The sequence below is a fragment of the Passer montanus genome, unplaced genomic scaffold (assembly GCF_014805655.1).
Source record: "Passer montanus isolate IOZ18808 unplaced genomic scaffold, ASM1480565v1 scaffold26, whole genome shotgun sequence".
Taxonomy (NCBI): Eukaryota; Metazoa; Chordata; class Aves; order Passeriformes; family Passeridae; genus Passer; species Passer montanus.
The window spans coordinates 1,898,456-1,920,627 of record NW_024367261.1 but is presented as its reverse complement, the minus strand read 5'-3'; the positions used below and the strand labels follow the sequence as shown (position 1 = coordinate 1,920,627).

The following is a 22,172-nucleotide window of genomic DNA, read 5'->3' as shown; positions in this document are numbered from 1 at the left end:
GTGCTTGGCTTCCTAGTGAGCAATGATGTCCTCTGAGCTCTAACTTCTATCTTTTGCCCACTTTTCTCCTCAACAAGCCTATACCAGGGATTGCACAGTTCTGGGGTTTTTCCTCTTTTTTTTTCTTTCTTTACCATGAAGAGGTCAGTTTGGTTTACTTTATGGTAGAAGGTATGAGGCTCTGCAGCGGAAAAGGTGGATGCGAGTTGTTTTCCTAGAGTTTAATTAAGGTAAAGTGGAGTTCCCCCAAAGTTTGTGCTGGTGCTGTCTAATGTTTGATTTGGAGGAAGGCGCAAGCAGTGGGATCGTAAAATCAACACGTGCCCCAAAGAAATTACTCAGTCACATTTAGAAAGGAGGAGAAAGAAATGTGGAAGGACCTAACAAAGATCCGGCAATCTGACATGATGATGAAGCTGTTATTGCAGTGTAATGTGATTTAGAGAACAATGTTGACTATTTGTATATACTGCATTTTAATTCACTGAACCCAGCTGGGAAAAGGACACAGATGTGGCTGTGAAGAACTGAGAAAAAGGATCTTTCCATCACACCACGTTGGCTGAAAAGCAAAGAGATATATGGGAAATGAGGTAGTATTAAGAGAAGAATAAAGAACAGTACTAAAAATAAAATAATGTAAAACCTTGATATATAGTATGTACTTGGACTACTAAATACAGCTTGCTTCACCTCCGAAGGAATATGACTGAAAAGGGAAAAAGCAGCAAAAATCTGAGAGGTGTGTATGTAGGGAGAAAGTTTTAGAGGTGTGGTGTGGAGTCTGAAATCTTCAATACAGTAAACAGCACAAAGTAAATCATACAACTATTCAAATTCCTTTATTATCCAAGAGTAGGGAGAAAATGGATTAAATCTATTTGACTGTTACAACTGATTAGAGAAATTGGTTTTTTTATATAACACACAATTGATTTGTTGTCCACGCTATAGATTGTCATTGACCAACTGCTTTGTCAGTGAATTTTCTGGGAAAATTGTCCACGCTTCATTGAAGGACTCTGCTGAGGAAACTTTCCATTGGCTTTCTTAGCCTAATTTTATTGTGACCTTTCCTAGCTCTTGAACACTATCCTTTGCACAACGCTTTTTAACACAGATAAAGGCATCTCATCAGACACCTGTCTTATGGTATGTGTTCTCTATGTATTTTAGTTCTTCAAACAATTTATTTCACAATATATATTGTGCAACAGTTATTATCGAACTCTTAGGGAACTCTAGGAATGAATTAACAAAAAATCTTATGTTTTACTAGAAGTATGATGTATCCTTTTTCCTTTAAGATTCCCACATCCTATTACACTTTGCTGTTTTCCTGGGTAGATAAATATTCATGTGCATTTCACAAAATTCTTGAAGAGGAGAATGTACATATCTGGTCATATCTGGTTTACTTTCAGTGTTAAACTTGTCAGTGAATTTTGGGCAGGAAGAATGAGCAGTGCAGTTTGTTGGGAATACCTTGTTGGAGGCAGGGTAACATTGGATTTGATGGGTCCCCTGGGGGAAAACTAAATGGCACATTGACATGGAGGAGAGAGAGGCCATGCTTCTGCTAGGAAAATACAAACAATCACTTTTTTTTTCCCCCTATAAAGCAAATATACCCATGCCATTAGAATTACTTTCTGGGCTTTCAAATAAAGTTACCACACAAAGGTATTGAAAGGCAATGTGGATGCAGTCTGTGCCAAACTTGTAATACTTTGTTGCTCTTGCTTATTAAGAGTTTGCTGTAAATAAGCTTTCTAGCTGTATGTCCATATTTGCTTTATGTGGAATTGATAGTCCAGCAGCATGTTTGCCTACAGCTCCTTTTGCTTCCAGCTTTTCTGATGTGTAACATACCTATATTGCTCTGCTTTAATACTGCTGGAATAGTTGTGCACTTGACTGGGGACTGACTCCAGTATCTGCTGGAGAGCAAGACTGGCTTCTGAAGGTGAGAGAAGGGCATCTGGCTGTGGACATCTTGCAGATGAGGAAACTGTGAGGTTTTCCCAGTGCTGGCACAAGGAGAGTGGGGTTGCTGTCCTTAAGGGTGGCATAAGGAGCATCAAGAAAGCTGAGCCAGGCTTTCCTTTTACTACTAAGATAGTGTTGCTGGATGAAAACTAAGGCCCCATCCAAATGAAATTTTTCCTGGTCAACAGTGGGCTATGGACAAGGAGAAAAATCCAAATATCCTCCCCTTGAAAAAAATAACACAAAGTAAACCCCATCCACCAAAAAGCTACAATCCCCCATACTCCAAGTCCCATGTTCCTGAATCTGATCACATACTTCTGCTTCAGCAAAGAAAAGAATTCCCTGAGAACTTAATATTTCAGTTCTGAGATTCCCACAGAGCAGCTGGCTTGGGTTCCTTCACAGAGAAAGGGTAAGCAGTAGGTGATGGAAGGTTTTCCAATTCGCACTGGCATATTCCACAAAGCAGTGAAGGTATAGAAACAGATGTAAATTAATAATTAAAAATAACCCACTTTCACCAATAACAACAGAGAAAATACTTTCCATGCTATGTAAGTAATACATCAACATTTAAGCTGATTAAAATTTGATAAACTACTAACTTTCCCATTTTCTGATAGGAAGGCTGGGGCCCAAGATAAAGCAATGTCATGCTGGGGAGGACAAATACCTTAGCATCCAAACTTTCAAAGCATTTATTTTGTTAAGACTGATCCCTGCTTCCTTTGTAACTCTTTGTTTATTAATGAGTTGACTCATCCAAAGTCCAGCAGCTTGTTTCCACACCAGAGAGATGGATTTGCACCTCTGCCAAGTGGAGTCAGAGGCAGAGATAACAGCCAGCAACAACAAAAGTCTTCCCTGGTCCCTTTGCCAAGAACAATTGGCAGAAAGGACTCGAGGAGTAACTTATCTCCAGCACGGGGAGAGGCTGAAGCTCTGGAAGCAGAGGGGCTGCTGCTTGCCTGCCACAGATAAACAGCAGGCTGCAATCCAGAGCCAACACACGTTGCAGGCTTTACCTGGTGGAGGAGAAGGAGGCAGAGGCATCCAGCAGGTGCTGGAACACTCTGGAAGAGCCAGCCAGTTATTTTAAGTGGTCTGCTGTTAGTACCAGCCTAATGCAGCAGGCTTTTCTTCAGGTGCCAAAGCCACGCTGACAAAACCCTGAGGATAATTAGATGCTGAAGTAAGTGCTGTCCACAAATGCACACACGTCCTTGAGTTGGTTGAGGTCTTCTCATGTAAGTGCTGGGTTTTTCACATGTGAGCAGCAGTCAGGTCCTGTAGTGAGGGTGATGTGAAACGAGCTCACAGCAGTTCATGTTTGACATTTCAACCTGTTTCTTTCCAGTGTTATTCTACAAAATAGTGATCACCTGTTCATATCAATGCTTCTGTGTTTGATCTGGATGATTCTTTTGCTCAAGGGTAAAATTATAGCAACACCTGAGGCAAATTCTTTTACAAAAACTATATCAGATTTTGAGCTTGTAACTGCATTACAGTTCTCTCTGAGAGGAGATCTGTCTGCTAGCTAATCAGAGAAACTCTTCACCAAAATGATAACTCTAAGTTACAGCTTTGCAGCAGATATTGGCATGGCTTTTTGGACAAAAGACACATCTTACCAAGCAGTATGTTGCATGTAACCGGAACACTGATGGAGATAAAAGTTCTGTTATGCAAATCTCATCATGATTAATGAAATATGACTCAATATGTCATATAATAATTTAACAAAATAATTTAACAATAATGTAACAAAATAATATAGAAAACCTTTAGAGTTTAGAGTGGGCAGAAGTGGGCAGAAGCTGGAAATGGTATGTTGTGGATTGTCCACTACAGCTGGCCTTCATACTGCTAAACGCATTTCAGATTGATGAGAAACTGGAGCGGGCAATTTTTTCTGCATCTCTTATATGCCTTATATCAAATTTACTTATTGATATGACTCAATGTCAAATACTGTCTTTCCAATCTGGCTTGGTAGAGATTTTTTTTTTGTTATTTTCCCCTCTTCCCTGTCAATACAGATAGATTGTACTAAGATCTTTCCACTTCTTTTTCTGTTTTTTTCCACAACTTCATCCAGCTTTCTCATTTGAGCTTTTTTTGTACCATGTGTTAGTCTTCAACTTGCAACATGCTTTTTGCAAGGGTCACAGAGACACATGCTTCCCCCCTAAAACTAGTGTTCAATTACAGCTCTACTTACATTTGTTTGATCATGCTACTTCTCACTTCAGATCTCATATTTGGCTTCCATGAAGCATTGTGTCTAATTTAGGATTCTAGTTCCTTCAACACAGGACAGAAAAATTGCTATCAATTTTAAGCTTTAAATTTCCTGGTATTTTGAATTCTAAAGTTAAGCTTTACTGAACTATTAACATTATTTTGGTTTCACAGCAGAAAAAACAGGGGTAAAAAAACACCATGAAGATGTTTTGCAATGAAATTTTTCATAACCACTAGACCAAGAGATGAGAAAGTTACTGATTTCTGAGTTATGAGTTCAGGATGGCAAAATAATGACTTCCTGTGAATCAACAATATTATTATAAAACCTGAACATCCAAAATGTATTTATGCTGTAATCTTTGTCCATGAGCTCAGCCTCCAGCCTTCTCATTCCCATTTTACCCCATCACATCTAAAATCAGACTTTTAGCACCAGAGACCACGCCTTTCCCATATCTATTTTTTTAAGAGTTTATCCCATTTTTGCTTGCTCTATAAATAACTAATAACTAGTGTGGTGCTAAGGAAGGAAAGAAAAACCAGGTACATTAGATTAGAAGGCAAAATAAGAAATCGACAAATGTAAATATTTTTCTTTCAAAATGCAATTGCTCTTGGGAGAAATCAACAAAACCAGTGCTATGAATGAAATCCTCCTCTTCATTGTAGCATCCCTGTTCCTGACTAAAGACTCTGCCATGCCATGCAAGGACATTTGGGACACCTAAATGATGGGCAGAGCAGCACTCTGGGCTGGTGACTGAGAGCCACCTTGCAAGCCACTGTCGGGCAGTAGCTGCAGAGCCAAGGCCAGAAATGCTCTCTGAGCTGCCAGAACCCCTGGTGGGGCTCAGCAGTGCTCCCCACCTTGTTGCTGTGGTGTCCTTCCCTTGTGCCAGGTGCTTGGAGCAGGATTGGTGCCCCGATGGGCTCCGTCAGGTGAAGGTGTGCACAGCTGTGCCAGCACAAGAGGGAAGGGATGAGCGGGGAGAAGGAGGGGTGGGACCACGAGCTCCTTATGTCATCATGACTTTCTGCTTACATCAGCCAGGTGAGTGGGGTCTGAGTGTCTCTTTGCTCCCAGCATTACCCCAGAGTCAACAGGTCAACCACGGCTTTAAAAAACCCTTTGATATTCATTCCCCTGAAGGTATTGGGGTGTTCACTCCACAATCAGCCATGCAAGCATTAGAAATGCTGCAACCTGTTTGTTATTTGATGCCCCTTTTTTTGACCTATTTTTTTTAGTGCTGTGTTATTGATTCAATTTACCTGTTGTGTTTTCACTGTTCCCCTTTCCTTCCCATCTAATATCTCAGTAAGTTTCCTTTTTGTGGCATAATCTTAACTTTGACGAAGATTCAGTTCTGCTTTTCATTTGAATTCTAAGGCTTTTCACAAGAATTTGAGGAAGCTGAAATGCAGTTCTCCATCTTGAATGGATGTTATGCAATTCTATAAAGTGCTGTGGATTTCTTGTCTTATCAGTAGCAAAATGTGGATGAAGAGCGTGAACTACACTTGATTACCAAGAGAATGTAGGAAGAAAGGAAGCTGAACACCTTCTCATAAGATGAGAAGGGAGCATTGTATGGGGACCCTCAGCTTTTTCTTTTAGAATTTTTTATTCACACAGAGCAGTAACACTGGCTCAGAGGACTCTAAGCGGGCCTCTCATCCTTCTTCAAGCCCTTTCTCACCACAAATGTTAACAAACTCAAAGACAACACTCAAATGTGTAGCTGGACCAGGTAGTAGCCCTCTATTTGTTAACAGAGTAAAGGGCTCTAGAAGCTGGGTAGCACCTACAGCTGCCAACTCACATTCTACATGGGCAGGCACAGCTGTTTGTGGTTTTCCCCCTCCCTGGAGCGTTATTTTGCTAGCACCTGGCAAATGCACCTGGTAGGGGTTTCTGGGACTGAGGAACAAACAGCACTGAACACACTCACTGTGCTGGCTGAGAAAGAGCACATGATGTTACCCCAAAATAGCATTTGAAAGTGGCAAAGGCAAATAACCCTTCCTGCAGCTACAGGTCAAGGTGAGAACTGTTCTAATTTAATCCAGATCTATAGGTTTTGCAGAATCTGTCTCCCAAAAGGATCCAAACAGATCAGAAACCTAGAGATCTAAAAGATTGCTTAACTTTTCAACAGATAATTCTGAGCTGGACAATTCCTTCCTACTAATAATTAAATACACTCATGGAATAGCAATTTTCTGTCTTCATTAAGAGGACACCAAGGGCTTTCCCAGAGTTTGAGACATGGTGCATGCATGTCTCAAACTTGCTTTGAGCTTGTAACTGCAAAAATTACAGCCCCCACCAAAAGAAAGGTATGTGTGAGGTGACAGCTTGGTTTGGAGGTTTCAGTTCAGAAGGTGGTATCTGGAAGCTGCTGGACATTCTGTCAAAGCCTTTTTCAGAATTTTAGTATATTTTGTGAACTGATTACATTCCCTTTTCCTTCTTTATTTCTTTGACAAACTTATAAAATGCAATGTCATAAGGCACCAAGCATATCAGAGAGGTGCCTTGTAAGAATGTTATAAACATGCAATGTTGCGCAACCCTGCCACATAAAATTAATAGTTTACACACTAAAAACAGTTCTATTTGTTTCAGTGGGACTTCAGGCATGCCCGTATGAGAAATGTGGCATGCAAACCCCATATCCTTCTCCACAATGTCTCATTTTCTACAACTGCTGAAGATTTAAGCAGCTGGACGCAGTAGGGAGCTGCTGAAGATGGGGGTAAGGCAAAGCCCTGGGTGTCAATGTGCCCTCCAACCTTGTGAAAGCTTGGGCATGTATCTCAAATTTATGGCTGGGGTTCCAATGAGCAGTAATTGTTGTAATTGGAGTCCAAGAGCAGTAGTTGCTGTGCTAGAGTACCTGAAATAGTGAAGTCTCCTTTCACTGTCAGGTGCTGAGCACGCAGAGGCTTGGAGGGGTGGCTCACTGCAATAATCTGGTTACAAGTGTTGACTTATGGAGCTCTGTCAAGGAACTGCACTTCCTTCTTCTGCTGCCTGAACTTTATCTGTAAACAGAGGCCCCAAGCCAGGTGTCTCTGTGGCAAGAAATGTTAAGAGTGACAGCAGATATTACAAAGCTTATTTCTTAGCATGATTTCTCATAATCACATTGTAAAATCCATGTTTTCATATTTTGCTACACAGTAGGAATGTCCAAGTAGAGTTGTTTAAGAGGTGTAACTTCACCCTAGTTTCAGTGACTATAAAGAACCGGAAACAACTTAAAGGAAGAAAGAAGCAAAAGTTAACCCTATGCTAGAAGTTGTTCCTGCATTTGCTAGCTGGAGTGCTCAATAAAACTTATTTGCTATTTATATATTTTTTCCAATGTAATTTGCAAGTATTCATAAATCAATCCTTACAACACTCTTGTGGATTGAGTACAAATTTCTTGTCAACTAAGCAAAAGTACAGACTTGTCACTGTACAGTGGCTCATTAGGAAGATGTTGAACTTATTGTGCCACTCCAGACCTGGTAGCACTGCATCCAAACTTCTGGTTTGGATCCTTTGGCTGATGGCCACTGAGGTACCTTTGCACATACAGTGCCTGTCTGCCAGGAGTGCTGGAGACTCGAGCCAGCTGCCTGTCAGTCAAACACTGACTATAAAAGATCAACTTTAAAGCAGGATCTGCCATTAAAAAATAACTTCCACGTCCAAACAAGCCTTATGTACACAGCCTTATCTAGAGAACCCTAGATTGCCTCCACTCTGAGATAACAAAGAAACCTTAGCCAGGACCACATTTCAGTGGATGAAACGAGTGCCTGTGTCAGGTGCTGCCCGGTCAAGGAGGATCTGCTCTGTATCAAACAGGATCCAGAGCCTGTAAACCCATGGATAGCTCCTGCATGCCTTGAGGCACAGCCAAAATGTCTTTCTCTTCTTGTGTTAAGGCCAAAATGCTTTTCCCAGGCAGCATTCATGCAGATCCATCTCATTCGCACATGGAGGAAAAAGGTGGTTTCATGAATTTTTTTATGCCCTGTCATTTTAAGGTGGTTAATTCAAAGTCTGAGATTCCTTTTTTTACTGAAAGCTCTTTCAGGTCCTAGAACCAGGCAGATATCTCCAATCAAAGGAAGTCCATCACACGAATCTCTGAGTAGAAACATTCCTTGGCACATAAGCCTTAATGGTGAATGTTCAAAATTTCTTTATGGTTGTTTTCATTGGAATACCTTGAAGCAGGGGTACTCTGTAGTCAGGACACACAGCCCTGTTCTTTGCTTGAGTAATTTCAGATTTACAATAGAATTCATTTAAACTTATGTAGAATGGATTCATTTTATCTAAATGAAGAGTCTAACTGTCAAGTGGACAAGTGTTTCATGTTAACCCTGGGGTTCCTCTCTCTCCGGGCCCTATCATCCAAAACATGCTTAGCCCTTGCCTGTTATTTTCCTAATGTATGTGGAGCACAGTGCCAAACCGAGATAGTGATTCAAAGTTAAGTAAATATTCCTGAAGAATTTAATATTCATTGAACTTAACCTAGCAATTTGAATAAAAAATTTATCCACTGTGTAGGGTGTCTTGCTGGTGTGAGAGTAAAGGTTCTTTCCTTCCTTTCCAGTGTGAGAAGGGCACTTGGTTTGTTGTTTCCTCCTGTGTCCCATGCCAGCAGGAATGGCTGTTAAATGCCTACATTGTGTTGTTGACTTAGTGATATGATCTGTTTGCCATCAGGGACTCCACGTAGTGCTTTGTACACATGAAAAATAAGAAGTTATGGCTTCATTTCTGCTGTTTGCAAAGGTTGAGAGCTCTTTAGTGTGACAAAAAATCAGACCCTGAGGCAATTGCTGGTTTTGAGTACATGAGATCATTGATCAGCATACAGAATACAAGTTCAGTAAGTGATATGTGAGGATACATTCATTTTTAATGTTGTAAAAACAGAGCGAGATTCTCCCCTCCCTCTTTTTCAAACAAAAAGTTGAGTAGCAGAAGAGGTGGGGGAAAAGGCACTTTATTTACTGGAAAGCTCAGAGAGAATGAAACTTTAGAGAGGCTTTTGCTGTCTTTGAGAGGAATATTATGACCTGCAACAGAGCATGAGGAACTGGCAGTACTCCCTGGTGAAGGGTTTTCAGTTACGGTGGCTTCACAAAAACCTGAATTTTGATAGGTTGATGCAGGCTGAATGTACCCGGACTGCTCTTGGTACCTCCTTGTTTCTGATCAAATGGAATGTTCTGCTTGAGATGGAGGGGAAAAAAAAAGATTAAATTGTTCAATGGTTGGTGGTAGGATATTCTAAGTCATCAGTAACTTCTGTTGCTCCAGCCTCTTTGCAAGCTACTGCTGTTTTCCTGTAGGATGCCACACTGGAATCCATGTGCTTTAGTGACAAATTCAGCATTATGTATGAATAACCGATTGCCCATCCTTCATTTTCAGAATTTAAGTGGGAAGAGAGAATAGTTAACTACGCAATTTCAGAGTAGCTGCCCTTGTGTGGTTGGTTGCATAAGAGTTTCTATAAAATCTAAATTGTTCAAAATATATAGAGCTGAAACTGTGTAATTATAAAACTGTGTAGCTGTGTAATTATAATATTTTATTTTTTCTACATGCAGAGCTTCAACTAAGAGAAATATTTATTTAATGTTTTCTTGCAGTAAACACACATACAGTCTATGTGTCAGCAAGATGGCAATGGAGGAAGGGTTTGCTTTTTATCACATAGACTGAGCCCTCACAGAAAATGCAGCACGTTTAGTTTTGTTAAACTGCTTGAGGTACCTCAGATTTTCATTGAGAGCATCAGCTCAGAAAATTAATTTCTCCCTAGCTGAGTGCCTAAAGCTACAGTCACTGATTTAGTCGTATTTACCCAAGGATTAGGTCAAAAATATAGATACCTAATACTTTTCTAGCACACCAAATCCACTAGAAACATGATCATGTGTCATGAAATGAGATAAGATTAAATTCTGCCTACAAAAAGAGCAATTTTTTTCATTAAGAATAATGATTCCAAATTCTCTGATAGCTAAAGCAGTTTTGAGCAAGCTGAAATGGCAGGGACACAGCCAATGTTCCTAAAACAGAAGTCTGCTTAGGAAAAATTTGGACACACAGGAGAATAACAGACAAGCTGATGAAACTGCACTGGTCACAAGGCATCCAAAAAAAACTTCCAAAGATCCTACCACAGCCTCTCTTCCCATCTTCTGAAGGAGTAGTAGTAAAAAGTCTGTTGAAGACAGTGCTTAACCTGCATTATGTTTTGATGTCTTTCTCACCAAACAGGAGTTGAACAGATCTTTCAGGGTGAGCTAGAAAGACCTAATTTGGCTAAATTGTTGTCTAGCCAAATTATTTATATCTAATCATTATTATCTGCCATCCTCTCATGTTTTTCTTCAGAAATACAGAAATACCCATTTCCAAAGAGTTTGCTGTCTTCAGGACAATGAACACCTCTCTGTCTTCAGGACAATGATGGCAGGTTTTTCTGCTACATTTGGCCTGCTTGATGACTTCATCTTGTTTGAAGATTTGTCTTTTCTTGAGTTTTGTGACATTATTATTTCCCATTTCCTCTCTGTTTTCCTGTCTTCTTTTTCCATAAGTGCTCTCTCCTCCCTTCTTTGGTTTCTAGGGACAAGTCCCACCATGTTCTGTCTTTGGTCATCTCATTTTGTGCCCAAGCGCTTCCCAAGCACCTTGTGAAGCTCTTGCCTCCTGAACACCATCCTTTACTCTCTAGATTAGGGCATGATCCCCTGTTTTAAAGCACAAGACTTTTTAGTTCGCTTTGCTAAAGTGTCCAGCTTACCAAGACATTAGCATCCTCTATAATATTTGCCCCTTTGCCTTACCTGCCATGAGTAAATCTATCAGCAAAAAGGTGTAAATATTGACAGTCCTTTCTGAGAGTTCCTCCCCCTGCAGCCTGGCTGCCCCCTGGTAGGTGACATTTTGTCAAGTGTGGTGTGTGCTCTGTGGTGCCTGATTCACTCACCAGGCTCAGGTGGAATCTGCCAGCCAGAGAAGTTTACAGCTGCTCTCATGCTCTTAAGAACAGACACCTTTGAAGAGAATGAAGTGCACATAATGAAGGCGTTTGTGTTTAGATCCAAACCAGCTACCTCCCGTTTAAAAGGTTTGGTGTTTGTTTTAGTTTTTAATCTACAGTCTTCTCTGAAGCCATGAAGACTGCATTTGACGTCAGCTGTTGCAGGGAAAAGAAGTTCATTAGTGCTCCAAAACTTCCAAATTAGATTATGTGACACACTGCAAGTATAAAACAAACATTAGGTAATGGCAGCCCTGTCAGTTAGAATTACAGTCCTTCGCAGTCCAATCCTTACAGTTTTGGGTCTTCTTTACTAAAGAGAGGTGGTGTCGATGCTCAAGTGAGAAAAACGAAGGGAAAAAAATTGCTCTTATTGGTCCCCTTAATTGCAGCTGGCTTTCAAGGGGTAACATCAGAGTCCAAATTTTCTTTGGGTGGATATTGGAGTATGCTGGTTATGAGCCACCAGAAGAGTGCAGGGCAGATCAGGGAGAAACTGCTGATTAAAAAATAATTAAAACCAGTTTTTTTGCTTTACAGCATGTGAAGCTGGCCAAAAACTATGAGTGAGTAAGTCTGTCTGCAGATGTGCCTTTTGGTTTTTCCCCCCCTAATCTTCACTCACCTTCTCAATATGTCAGAGCATTTTAAAATTCTTCTCATGCCTGCAGCCACCCCTTCTTGAGCTTCAGGTTGGTTTTATTTAGGGTATGTGGAGAAATCACAGGGGCTCTGTAATGTGTCAAATATCACAATGGATCAGCATTTGTACTGGCAGATAAAAGCAGCTGCAGGTTACTTAAGAGGGTGTGTGCAGTGTAATGGAAGAGAATTCGACCATGGAAAAAAAATAGCCTCCAGTATTCCGTCATTAAGAGGAATACATTAAAGCAGCTGCAGAATTAATAGCAGGAAATTCCTTCTTTATGATCCATGAAATTTTCAATCTATATTATCCTATTCTTCCTAACAACTTCTAATTGCAAACGTGAATTTCTCCCTTTATTAATTTTGCCACATAGTGACTTACAATTGAGAGTAAATTGCCTGAAAACAAAATACAGTTTCATTTGACTAAACCATAAAAAGCAGAGGACCATGGAGTGAATAGCATTCCCAACAATTATATATTATTTTCCTGCAGACAATGAAGGGAGCAACCATTGAAACTGGGGTTTGTGGCCACGGTGGTCAGAGTCCCACAGAGACAGTGGCTGGCCAGCACAATGAGAATGTGTTTCCCCCAGAGAGAAGAGCCCTCACTTGCCATGAGACTGCTCCTTCCTTGCTGCTGTGCCATTTGCTAGGCTGACAAACTCGTAACATTTTGTGGGTGGCAAAGTGATGTCATTTTACTCAACAGCTTGTAGTAATTTCCACTCCTAACCCTTCATGAGAGGTACAAATTACCAAAGAAAAAGGTCTATAAGCTTACAGATGGCAGTATCGCTTTTCTTTTCCATTGAGATCACAACATCCTTCTTTCTAGCTGAATGACAATTGGGCTGTCACTAAAATTACATAACGCTGTGTCCCCTGAGGGGCTATAGTTTGGAATTCAAAGGACAGCTGTCAAAATACAAGTTGCTCTATTTTGAGCTTTAAAAGTCTCTTAGCGGGCTGCATGTAAGAGTTTGTCTTTTCTTTTTTGTGTGTGTGTGTGCGTGTGTGAATTAGAGGCAGAGTTAACAATAGAATGTTAATGAAAAAAACTACACTTGCATGGTAAGTTAGATGATACACACAAGATACAAATGACACATTAAAATCTCTAGTGTTTGCTGTAAATCATTGGCTTATGCAAATGGCAGCACTAGAACGACCCAGTGGCTTTTCTCTTTGCTTTGTATACTATCGCATCATACAATACGTAGTAAAATCTGCTCTGATTTTCCAGGTCTTGTCTGGTGTTTTGAAGTCAGCTGTGCTCTCATAGCATTTACTGCTGCACACTGAGTGTCTGCAAATTACTGTGAACAAGCATTAAATCAAAGTTTCTCAGTGCAGCCTTTGACTGTGACTGGAAGGTACAGCTTGGGTAGTTTTAGAAAACTTCCCCAAAATTTCCCCAAACAAAAAAAAAAAAAAGGAAAAAGATTGAAAAAAAGTATCTTGGTTTGAGTAAATGTTCTGGTTTAGCTCCAGGGTGGGGCCTGCCCCTGAACAGCTTCATGCCCACTCCCTCTGAGTGGGATGGGAGAAAAATCACAAGACTCAAGGTGTGAAAACTCATGGATTTTATCTCATGGATTGAGATAAGGGCAGTTTAACATGTGGAGCAAAAGGTGTGTTCACAAGCAATGCAAAATATGGGATTCATTCACACTTTGCAATTAGCAGGAAAATATTCAGCTGTCTCTAAAAGCGTTGGGCTTCCATGACAGTGACTTAGGAAGAAAAATTACATAACTCTGAACTCCCCTTTTTCTCCTTCTTTCTCCCAGCTTTTATTGATGAGTGCAACATCCTGTGGTGGATCATATGCCCCTGGTCAGTTGGGGTCAGCTGACCTGGCCTCCTACAGTGGGCAGTTCTACATTCCCCCAATCCCTGACTTTGCCTTCTGTGGCTCGGACAGTGTGACTGGACCTCTTGCAGGTGAGGACCAAGGCAAAAATGTTTTCTATTCCCTCAGCCTTCTCCATCTTTCTGGTAACCAGGTCTCTTGTTTCCTTCTGAAGAAATCCTACATTTTCCCTAGTCTAGCTTTCGTCACCAACATACCTATAGAAGCTTTTTTCTTTTTGTTGCCCTTGATGTCCCTGGACAGATTTAATTCTCTCAGAACTTTAGTTTTCCTAACCTGATCCCTGCTTGCTTGGAGAACTTCCCTGTATTTCTCCCAGGCTACCTGTTCCTGTTTCCACCCTTTGTAGTCTTTGTGTCTTAGTTTGTCCAGGAGCTCCTTGTTCATCATGCAGACCTCCTGGAATTTTTGCCTAACTTCCTCTTTGTTGCAATGCATCATCCCTGAACTTGGAGGAGGGGATCCTTGAATGTTAACCAGCATTCTTGGGCTCCTTGCAGGGTTTTATCTCATGATATACTACCAAGCAGATCCCTGAAGAGGCCAAAGTCTGCTCTCCTGCAGTCCAGAGTAGTGAGCTTGCTGTGTGCCCTCCTTGGTGCTCTAAGGAACTCCGCTATGTCATGGTCATTGCAGCCCAGGCAGAGGGGGGTGTGTGTGGGTAAGAGTGCCTATTTCTGGACTCTATCAAGCACAGCAGTCTTTTGCTGTATATTGCTTTAGCTGACAGCAAGAAAATGACATTTAAAAAACCCTGAAACAAATTGAATGCGTACATAATATCACCTTTTCAGGTCTGAGTCACTGAGAGGAAGTAGTTGTCTGTGATATAAATAGAAAGGGAAACATCTGCAAAATAGTCAAACTCTCAGATTAGATGTTAGTCCTGTTTCTGAAATGCATTTAACACTGGGGTAAGATGACTGGGATGTGCAAATGTTAGAACACACATTTGCTGCTCAGCTGTGTGGGAATGAATGAGAGGATGAATGATTGTTTTTATTTGCCAGTCTGATTTGTGCAGGAGATTTGTGGGATGGTACTCAGGCATGAATGGAATGGGAGCTGTTGGCTTGTTTAGTATAGCAGAACAAAAGAGAGAAAGGATGTCTCTGCTACCTCTAAATACTGTCAGAAGGGAAAAGAGTATTTCATTGAAAAGACAATGCTGGCAGAGAAATGCCCTGGTATGAATGAGCTATAAGTAAATATAGGCTGACTATGAAAAAGTTCATAATCCTAGGCAAGGAATTAACTTTCAGAGAGGGGTAGGCAAAAAAACCCTCCGATGTTTTGCTTGTTTTAAAAGAGAGCTGAGACAGTTTACAAATAGGATTGTATGATGCTATTTATCTGGCAGAATGAGGACTAAAATTAATCCACTCTGAGGTCTTTTCAGTCCTAGGCTCCTTTGTTCTACAAAGGATTTACTTCAGACCTATGCATTGCACAGCCTCCCTGAGCACATACTACCCACTGAGGACTTTCTTTGGCCAAGCACCTGTGGATAAATAATTTGTTTTTCCTGTTTGACCTCTGCAGGTCAAAGCTTCCACCAGGAATAAGGTGGTGCCTCTTAGCCAGAGGGAGCTGGCTGCATGGGCAGTTAAGAGGCAGTGGGCCTGGTTTGAGGTATCAGAATTATTTCTCTGCAAAGATTTTGAGATTGTGCTTCCAGAACTGAGATCAAGAGAACATTGGGACAACATTGAGAGATGGCTGTAGGATTCACTGGGAATCATAATCAGCAATGACTGTGGCATCCAAGGATGAGCCTTCATGTTTATAAACACTGTGGGCTAATTGCTGTGTACTGACAATTTCCTCTCCATTAGGAGGTTAGTTTAGATCGTCTTTGCAACCATCAGCTACCATCTGCAGCTTTGTCTTTCCTAATGTTTTTAACTCTTGATGCATGTTCTCACCCAAAATGGGTTGCTGTGAGCTGCTGACCAGTGAGAAGCAATTGCAGCAAGCCTAAGTGGTTGATGTTGGTGGCTCTTCATCCTTGGGGCTATTTGCCCTAGGTCTTGACTTCTCAGCTGTTCCATAACATTTACTCTGGGGCAGACAGAGGAAGCAGGGAGCTGAAGTGAGGTGGTGGACGAAGTAATTGAGTTTCAATCAAAATGCAAATCAGCAAGCAGGAAACACTAGCTTATATAAGCAATATTAAACTTATGAGCATTTTATGGAGAAGAAAGAGGTATTCTCAGAGAAAGAATTATTCTTATTGGCAGTTTTAACCAGCAGTAGTTCTGGCTAATTCACAAGAGCTTAACTATAATCTGTACCTGTTCCTCTAGGGAATGTTATTATATATTACACTCACTGAAAGTGAGTGATGTATTGCTGTCCCTTTCTCTGTGGTATGTACCATAGAGGGAAGTCTTAATTCCACAAGTTCATTTAAAAAAATATTCTAAAATAGCTTTTAATTAGTCCATCTTTAATTAAGGAAAGAGGATCTGTAATTTAAAAGTCTATTTTTAAGTACGGTAAATGTACAGAGAAAAAGCAGATCAAAAATACTCACTTGGGGAAAAGAAACAGCTCTCTTAACAACAGGAGGTACTTTCTGTGGTTATACAACTCACCTGGTTGTATCGACACTTGTACTCCAAAAGGTCTGAGAATTAGTCATTCTCATCCTTTCTGATACTGTCTTTTCCTTTAGGGGATTTGTTGACTTTTTCATATGCTGAAGAGGGAAATAATCTGCACTTGTATTTTTTTTTTTATGCATTATTAATCAGTCTCTTAATTTGAACACCACAGAAAGAAACTGTTTTAAAAAAGGCTACTGCTTTGTATTTAATCTTAGCGATTTGAAATTAAATTTTGATTCAGGTGATTAGCTACTTTTCTGGAGAGTCTAGGTTTGTCCTTTCTTCTAGCTTGGCGATAAGTGTAGTTTGAATCTTTTGTAGTTGCTTCATGTAGAAATAATAAAGAATTTTTGAAGAGTCATTTTGAGGTAGATAATAGCTTTAAAAAGCAATTTGAAATTTTCAAAGAAAAGATATCTCTAATTTTAATTTCTTTTTTTTTTTGGGGGGTGGGGGGAAGGGGTTAAGAAGTGATTCTTGTTGGCTCTAAGGATGGTCTTTGTAGCATAAAAGTGAGCGGAGCAACCAGTCAGCACAGGCTCTAAGCAAAAACTAGCCCAGGAAATGAGATGGTTGTTACACAAGTACATGGGCAGCACAGCCAGGTTCTTCCTTGTGTTAGTCCTGTGGAAGAGGTGATGTTAGAGTGAAGCGCTCAGTGATGGGATGATGTGGGGAAGAAGGAGTCTGGAGGACAAAATTGAAAGCAAGCTCTACCTGTCCAGGCACTTGACTGCAAGCAGCAGCCTGTCAGCGAGCAGAGCCATGCCAGGATGAGCCAGTCTTGCTGGTTTTGAGTCCTGATATTACACCAAAACAGACTGCTGCAGGTACAAAGGTCAGATATGTGTCTGCGTGCACATGTGCATGATGAATTATTTAGTTTTGCATTAAAACGTACAAGGTGAGTCCCTGATTATTACCCACTTCCCTATCGCAAGCTCAAGGACTTGAAGTTCAAATCTAAACTAAAACTGAAGCACATATAGAAATGCTCTGGGACCTCCAACACAAGAAAGCTATGGACCTGTTGAACAAGCCCACAGCAGGGTCACAAAGATGCTGAGAGGGCTGGAGCACCTTTGCTATGAAGGCAGGCTGAGAGAGTTGGGGTTGTTCATCCTGGAGAAGAGAAGGCTCTGGAGACACCTTGGAACAGCATTCCAGTACCCAAAGGGGTCCTGCAAGAGAACCTGGAGAGGCACTTTTTACAGGGGCATGGAATGATAAAGCAAGGTTAATGGCTTTAAGGTGGAGGAGGGTAGGTTTAGATTAGATTAGATATTGTAAAGAAATTCTTTACTGTGAGAGTGGAGAGGCCTTGGAGCAGGTTGCCCAGGGAAACTGTGGATGCTCCATCCCTGGAAATGTTCAAGCCCAGGTTGGGTGGGACTTTTCTAGTGGGAAGTATCCCTGCCCATGGCAGGGGTTTGGAACTAGATGATCTTTAAAGTCCCTTCGACTCTAAATCATTCTGTGATTCCATTAAATGCACCCTCCTTCTCCCGTGTTACATCAGTTTGCAGATACTTCATACTGACCTCCTTGTTGTATTATTTACTGCTGCTATTATTACTGTTTACTGAGTATCATTACTCTCTTGCAGCTCAAAAACCTGCAAGCAGCAGTGTGAGCACCTGTTTGTTCCCTTCCCTCAGAAGTAAGGGAAGCAAGCCAAGGGAACAGAGACCTCTTTCCAGCTGGGCATGGAGCTGGGATTGAGAGCCTCAGGGGCCAGGCTTTCTCCCAGAGGCACAGCACTGTTACTGACCTGGCTGGCACCACCACGCCTGCCTTCTCATTACTTATTTATTGTACAAAAAGCTTCATTGCAGTGTGTGCGTAAATATATACACAAAAATGATTATTTGAAATTTTAATATAAATCAATACCATTATAATTAATATAATTACAATATGCCTACTACAATAATTAATATGAATATTGTATATAATTATATATACTTATATATAATTATGTGCATATTATTAATATATACTATATAATATATATAGTATATATAGTATATATATTAATTATATATATACACTATATACAATTAATGTATATAAAAGATAATATGTGTTATTGAAATAACATTTAAGGCATTTATAAAATTATTTATTTCCAGAAACGAGTGTGTGTATAAAAAGATGTAAAAATTGCTATAGTTTTAAATTGTGATATAGATTTATGGATCCATATAATTAAAATATAATATAAAAAGAGCTATTATATGGTATTTAAATAATTTCATAAAATTAAGGATTTCCAGAAAGGAGAAATGTTTCAATATTAAAAAATGTTTCAATTAATGTTTCAATATTAAAAAAATAAAATCTGCAATTATTTTAGACTTTAATATGGATGTATAGAGCAATTTAATTACTAAGGAACATTAAGAAATAGATATCGCGTGCTGTGCAGCCAGCACTTTTAGGGAAGGGCGCGTTTCCAGGCGGGAGGGTCGGGCCGTGCGTGCGGGGCTGCCGGGGCGGGGGCGGGGGGCGGGAGGCGGCGGGCCCGGCCCGGCCCGGCGGGGAGGCCGCGGGGTCGCGCTGCCCCGAGCCCGGCGGGGGAACTGGCGGGGAAGGGCAGCCCCGGGGGCCGGGAAGGGCTGGGACGGGGAGCGGGACCCCCGCGTGTGCCCGGCCGGGCCTCGGCGGCCGCCCCGGGCTCAGTTAGGTTGGAAAAGAGCTCTGAGATCATCAGGTCCGAGCTATCGGCCGGGGCTGCGGGGGAGTCGCTCCGGCGTGCCTCAAAGGACCGAGAGCAGCCGCGGCTTGGCCACCGTCACTTACTCGCCCTGGGCCCCCCAGCCCAAGCTCGCAGATGCTTTCGTTGCAGAATCTGTGTTCCCTTTGCATACACGAAATCTAAGGGTAAATGTGCTGTGTTAACCACCGTGCTGTGTCCCCGAGGCCAGAGGTTCCGTAGGGGAGCTGGAGAGTTATTAGGTTTGCAAGAGACCCACTGGGCTTTGGTCCTGGACTGGTACTTTTGGCTTGAGAATGGTTGAGACGAATGAGGGAACAGTGCTTTACTAGATATTCGTAGTCAAGAGCACAGCACTTCTCATCTCTGGGTCTTTCTCATGGTTGTTCATATTCTTCTCTTTTCTTTGCCTCTTCCCCTACCCTTTTTTATCTTACTGATATCCAGTAGATGTTATTGGGAGTTCTATTGTTAGGATTGTTAGGTTTCTTTTTCTACTCTTTTTTTTCCCTCCCAAGTTTTCTTTAATCTAGATAAAATAAAGGGAACAATGTGCAAAAGTTATGTTTTGATCCAAAGTTATTCATTGCTACGTGGTGCCATTTAGGCGTATGAGAGTCTTTGAAATCCATAGCAGGAAAGCATTTCCTTTGAAAACTTTTTTTGTTATTAATATTGACTTATTTATGCCATGTGAAAATGTTAAGCCAAAGCTTGAAAGGGCAGATGCCTTTGTTCTCTGAAGATCACAACAGCGGAGGACGCCTGACTTGCTGGTGAAGGACTTTTGCCTGAGAGTGCAGTAAGGCCTAAGAAATGCCCGTGCAGAGCAGGAGTGCTTCTGTTCTCTTCTGTGCTCAGGTGATGATATCTGTGTCTGTTCACAATTTGACTGACTCTTTCACAGGCATCCCTAAAACCAGATGAGCTTTCCCTTATCCCACGACACTGTTTTGTAGGAGACCCTCTGCCAGAAGGGCTGTTGCAGAATCCAATATATGCTGCACATCCTCAGTACAGATCAAAGGGAGCACTGGCCTGGCAGACTTGGATCACACTGTGCCCTTGGGAGGGCTGAGGATCTCTGCCCAACTTAAGTGTGAGGGAACTCTGTTGTGTACCAGATTTGTTGCAGCTCCTCTGGATGTTCTCATCCTTAGCAAATCTCCTCCAGATCTCTGGTTCTTGGCCTGGGGGCCCTTGGTCTGGTTGTCTGTCTCCTGACAGGCAGCAATGGGGCAGGTTTCAGGTCCAAGGGAAGAGCAGAACAAAGGGAACATCCACCTAAGAGAGGTGCTTACACCACTTACACCACTAGTTTAATTGTCAGTGGGATCGGGATGGGCTGCCTGACAGTCCTGGAGTCTATGTTAGAGCCTCTTGCCCTGTTCTGAGGTGATGTGCTAATCTAATGCTTCCCACAGGCTGTGTACCAAGGCAAACAGCCTAACGTTCAGCTGAGATTGTCTTTCAGATTTGTGTGGGTGCTGCTGATGTTGCATCATCAATGCTGCCAGTAAGAGCTGGGTTAGAGCCAGCACCACCCTTCTCTTCAGATTCTTGAAACAAATGTAGCTGAGGGTCTCACTCAGAAACAGTGGTGGTACACATAAGGTCCCGTATTTGTATCAAAGATGACAGGATACTCCAAGAAGAGAGCATTCCAAGTCACTTGCCATCAGATGTCATAAGATTTTTGTTCAGAAGGCTGTCCCACTTGGTAGGTACACCTGGTGACAGAACAGGTTACTCTCTTGGTGGCACTAAGTATTCTTGTTTGCTGTATCAGTTCCATTTCTACAGAGGAGGGAGGTTCCCCTGGTTCCTTAGCAGGAAATCATCTCAACTGAGCAGTTTTACTTCATTATTTTGACTCTTACAGGTCTTTTCAACATATGTTCTTACTTGGTAAACCTGGCAAGTCCACTGAGCTGCAGCAGAATTGATCACCAGAGTTTGTTGCTGTCAAATAGAACTCTGTTGGCTGGATTTTACTTCAGTTAATTTCTTCTGTGCAGAGCAAGAATAGTCCTGGGCTGCTTATACCATGTCTGTGCTTTTAACTGGATAAGGATTTGAGCTGTACCTTACTGTGGAGCTGCTCTTGATAGTTGCAGAGCTCAAGTTCTACTAGTGGCCCCCAGAAATGTCTGTGTTAGTCTCTTTTGGATCTTCATTTGTGCTGGCCAGTGGAGGCTGTGGATGCTTACAACTTTCTAGCCCATGTAGGGATAAAAGAGTAGAACTCATCATTGACACCCAGGTCTCCACTGTCCCCAGCAGCTCCTCCAGCCCCACTGATGTGTTGTAGAGTGGCAGCAGTGAAGGACTGTGTAGGTGCATGGGGTTGAGGGAAGCAGGTGACATTGCTTGGTCTTGCTCTTTGAGTTCACCTTCCTTGATTTTATGTATATTTCCTTGGAAACTTCAGAAAAGGTGCTTTCAGGACTGTCATGTATTTCCTTCTACATAATACTGTTTTGGTTTTTTTCAGACTGGGAATGACTAACTAGTCAATTACTGATTCAAATAGAACCATTTTCCTGGTTTATTCTCACTTTTAGCTTCCATAATCCAAAGAAGGAAGGAAAGGGGTGTGTATAGCAGAGATCACAGTGTGAAGTAGGGACAAGGCAGCTGTTGTGCTTAAAAAACAGGAGGTTAATTAATTGGGATTCCCTTACTTAGTTTTCCATGCTCTGTTCTCTAACACCAGCCAGTATTCATTTGGTGTTTTGAATCACTGCATCTGCTAGAGGAAGGGATCAGGGTATCCAAAATCCTCCTCTTAATTCAAGCTTTGTTAAGGAGTTGACTATGGAGGGACTTCAATCAGAAGTTAAATATTTAAGGAATATTTGATTTTAATAATAACAGATTGTATCCCTTCACCAGGACAATTCAGAATAAGATCACATAGGAGGTTGTATTCAGTCCCATCGTGGGAGCAGGTATGACCCACTGTGCCTGGCTGTTACAGGACCTTATTAAGATCAGAAAAAATT

The 22,172-nt window shown here is 41.4% G+C and overlaps 1 long non-coding RNA gene across 1 annotated transcript; it reads right to left on the bottom strand.

Moving 5' to 3' along the window:
* Positions 1-3,166: 3,166 nt before the first annotated feature.
* Positions 3,167-5,219, bottom strand: LOC120503473. Its single transcript, XR_005627747.1, has 3 exons — positions 5,110-5,219; positions 4,217-4,299; positions 3,167-3,279 (listed from the first exon to the last, which is right to left on the bottom strand). It is a non-coding gene; the product is annotated as an uncharacterized LOC120503473 (long non-coding RNA).
* Positions 5,220-22,172: the final 16,953 nt, after the last annotated feature.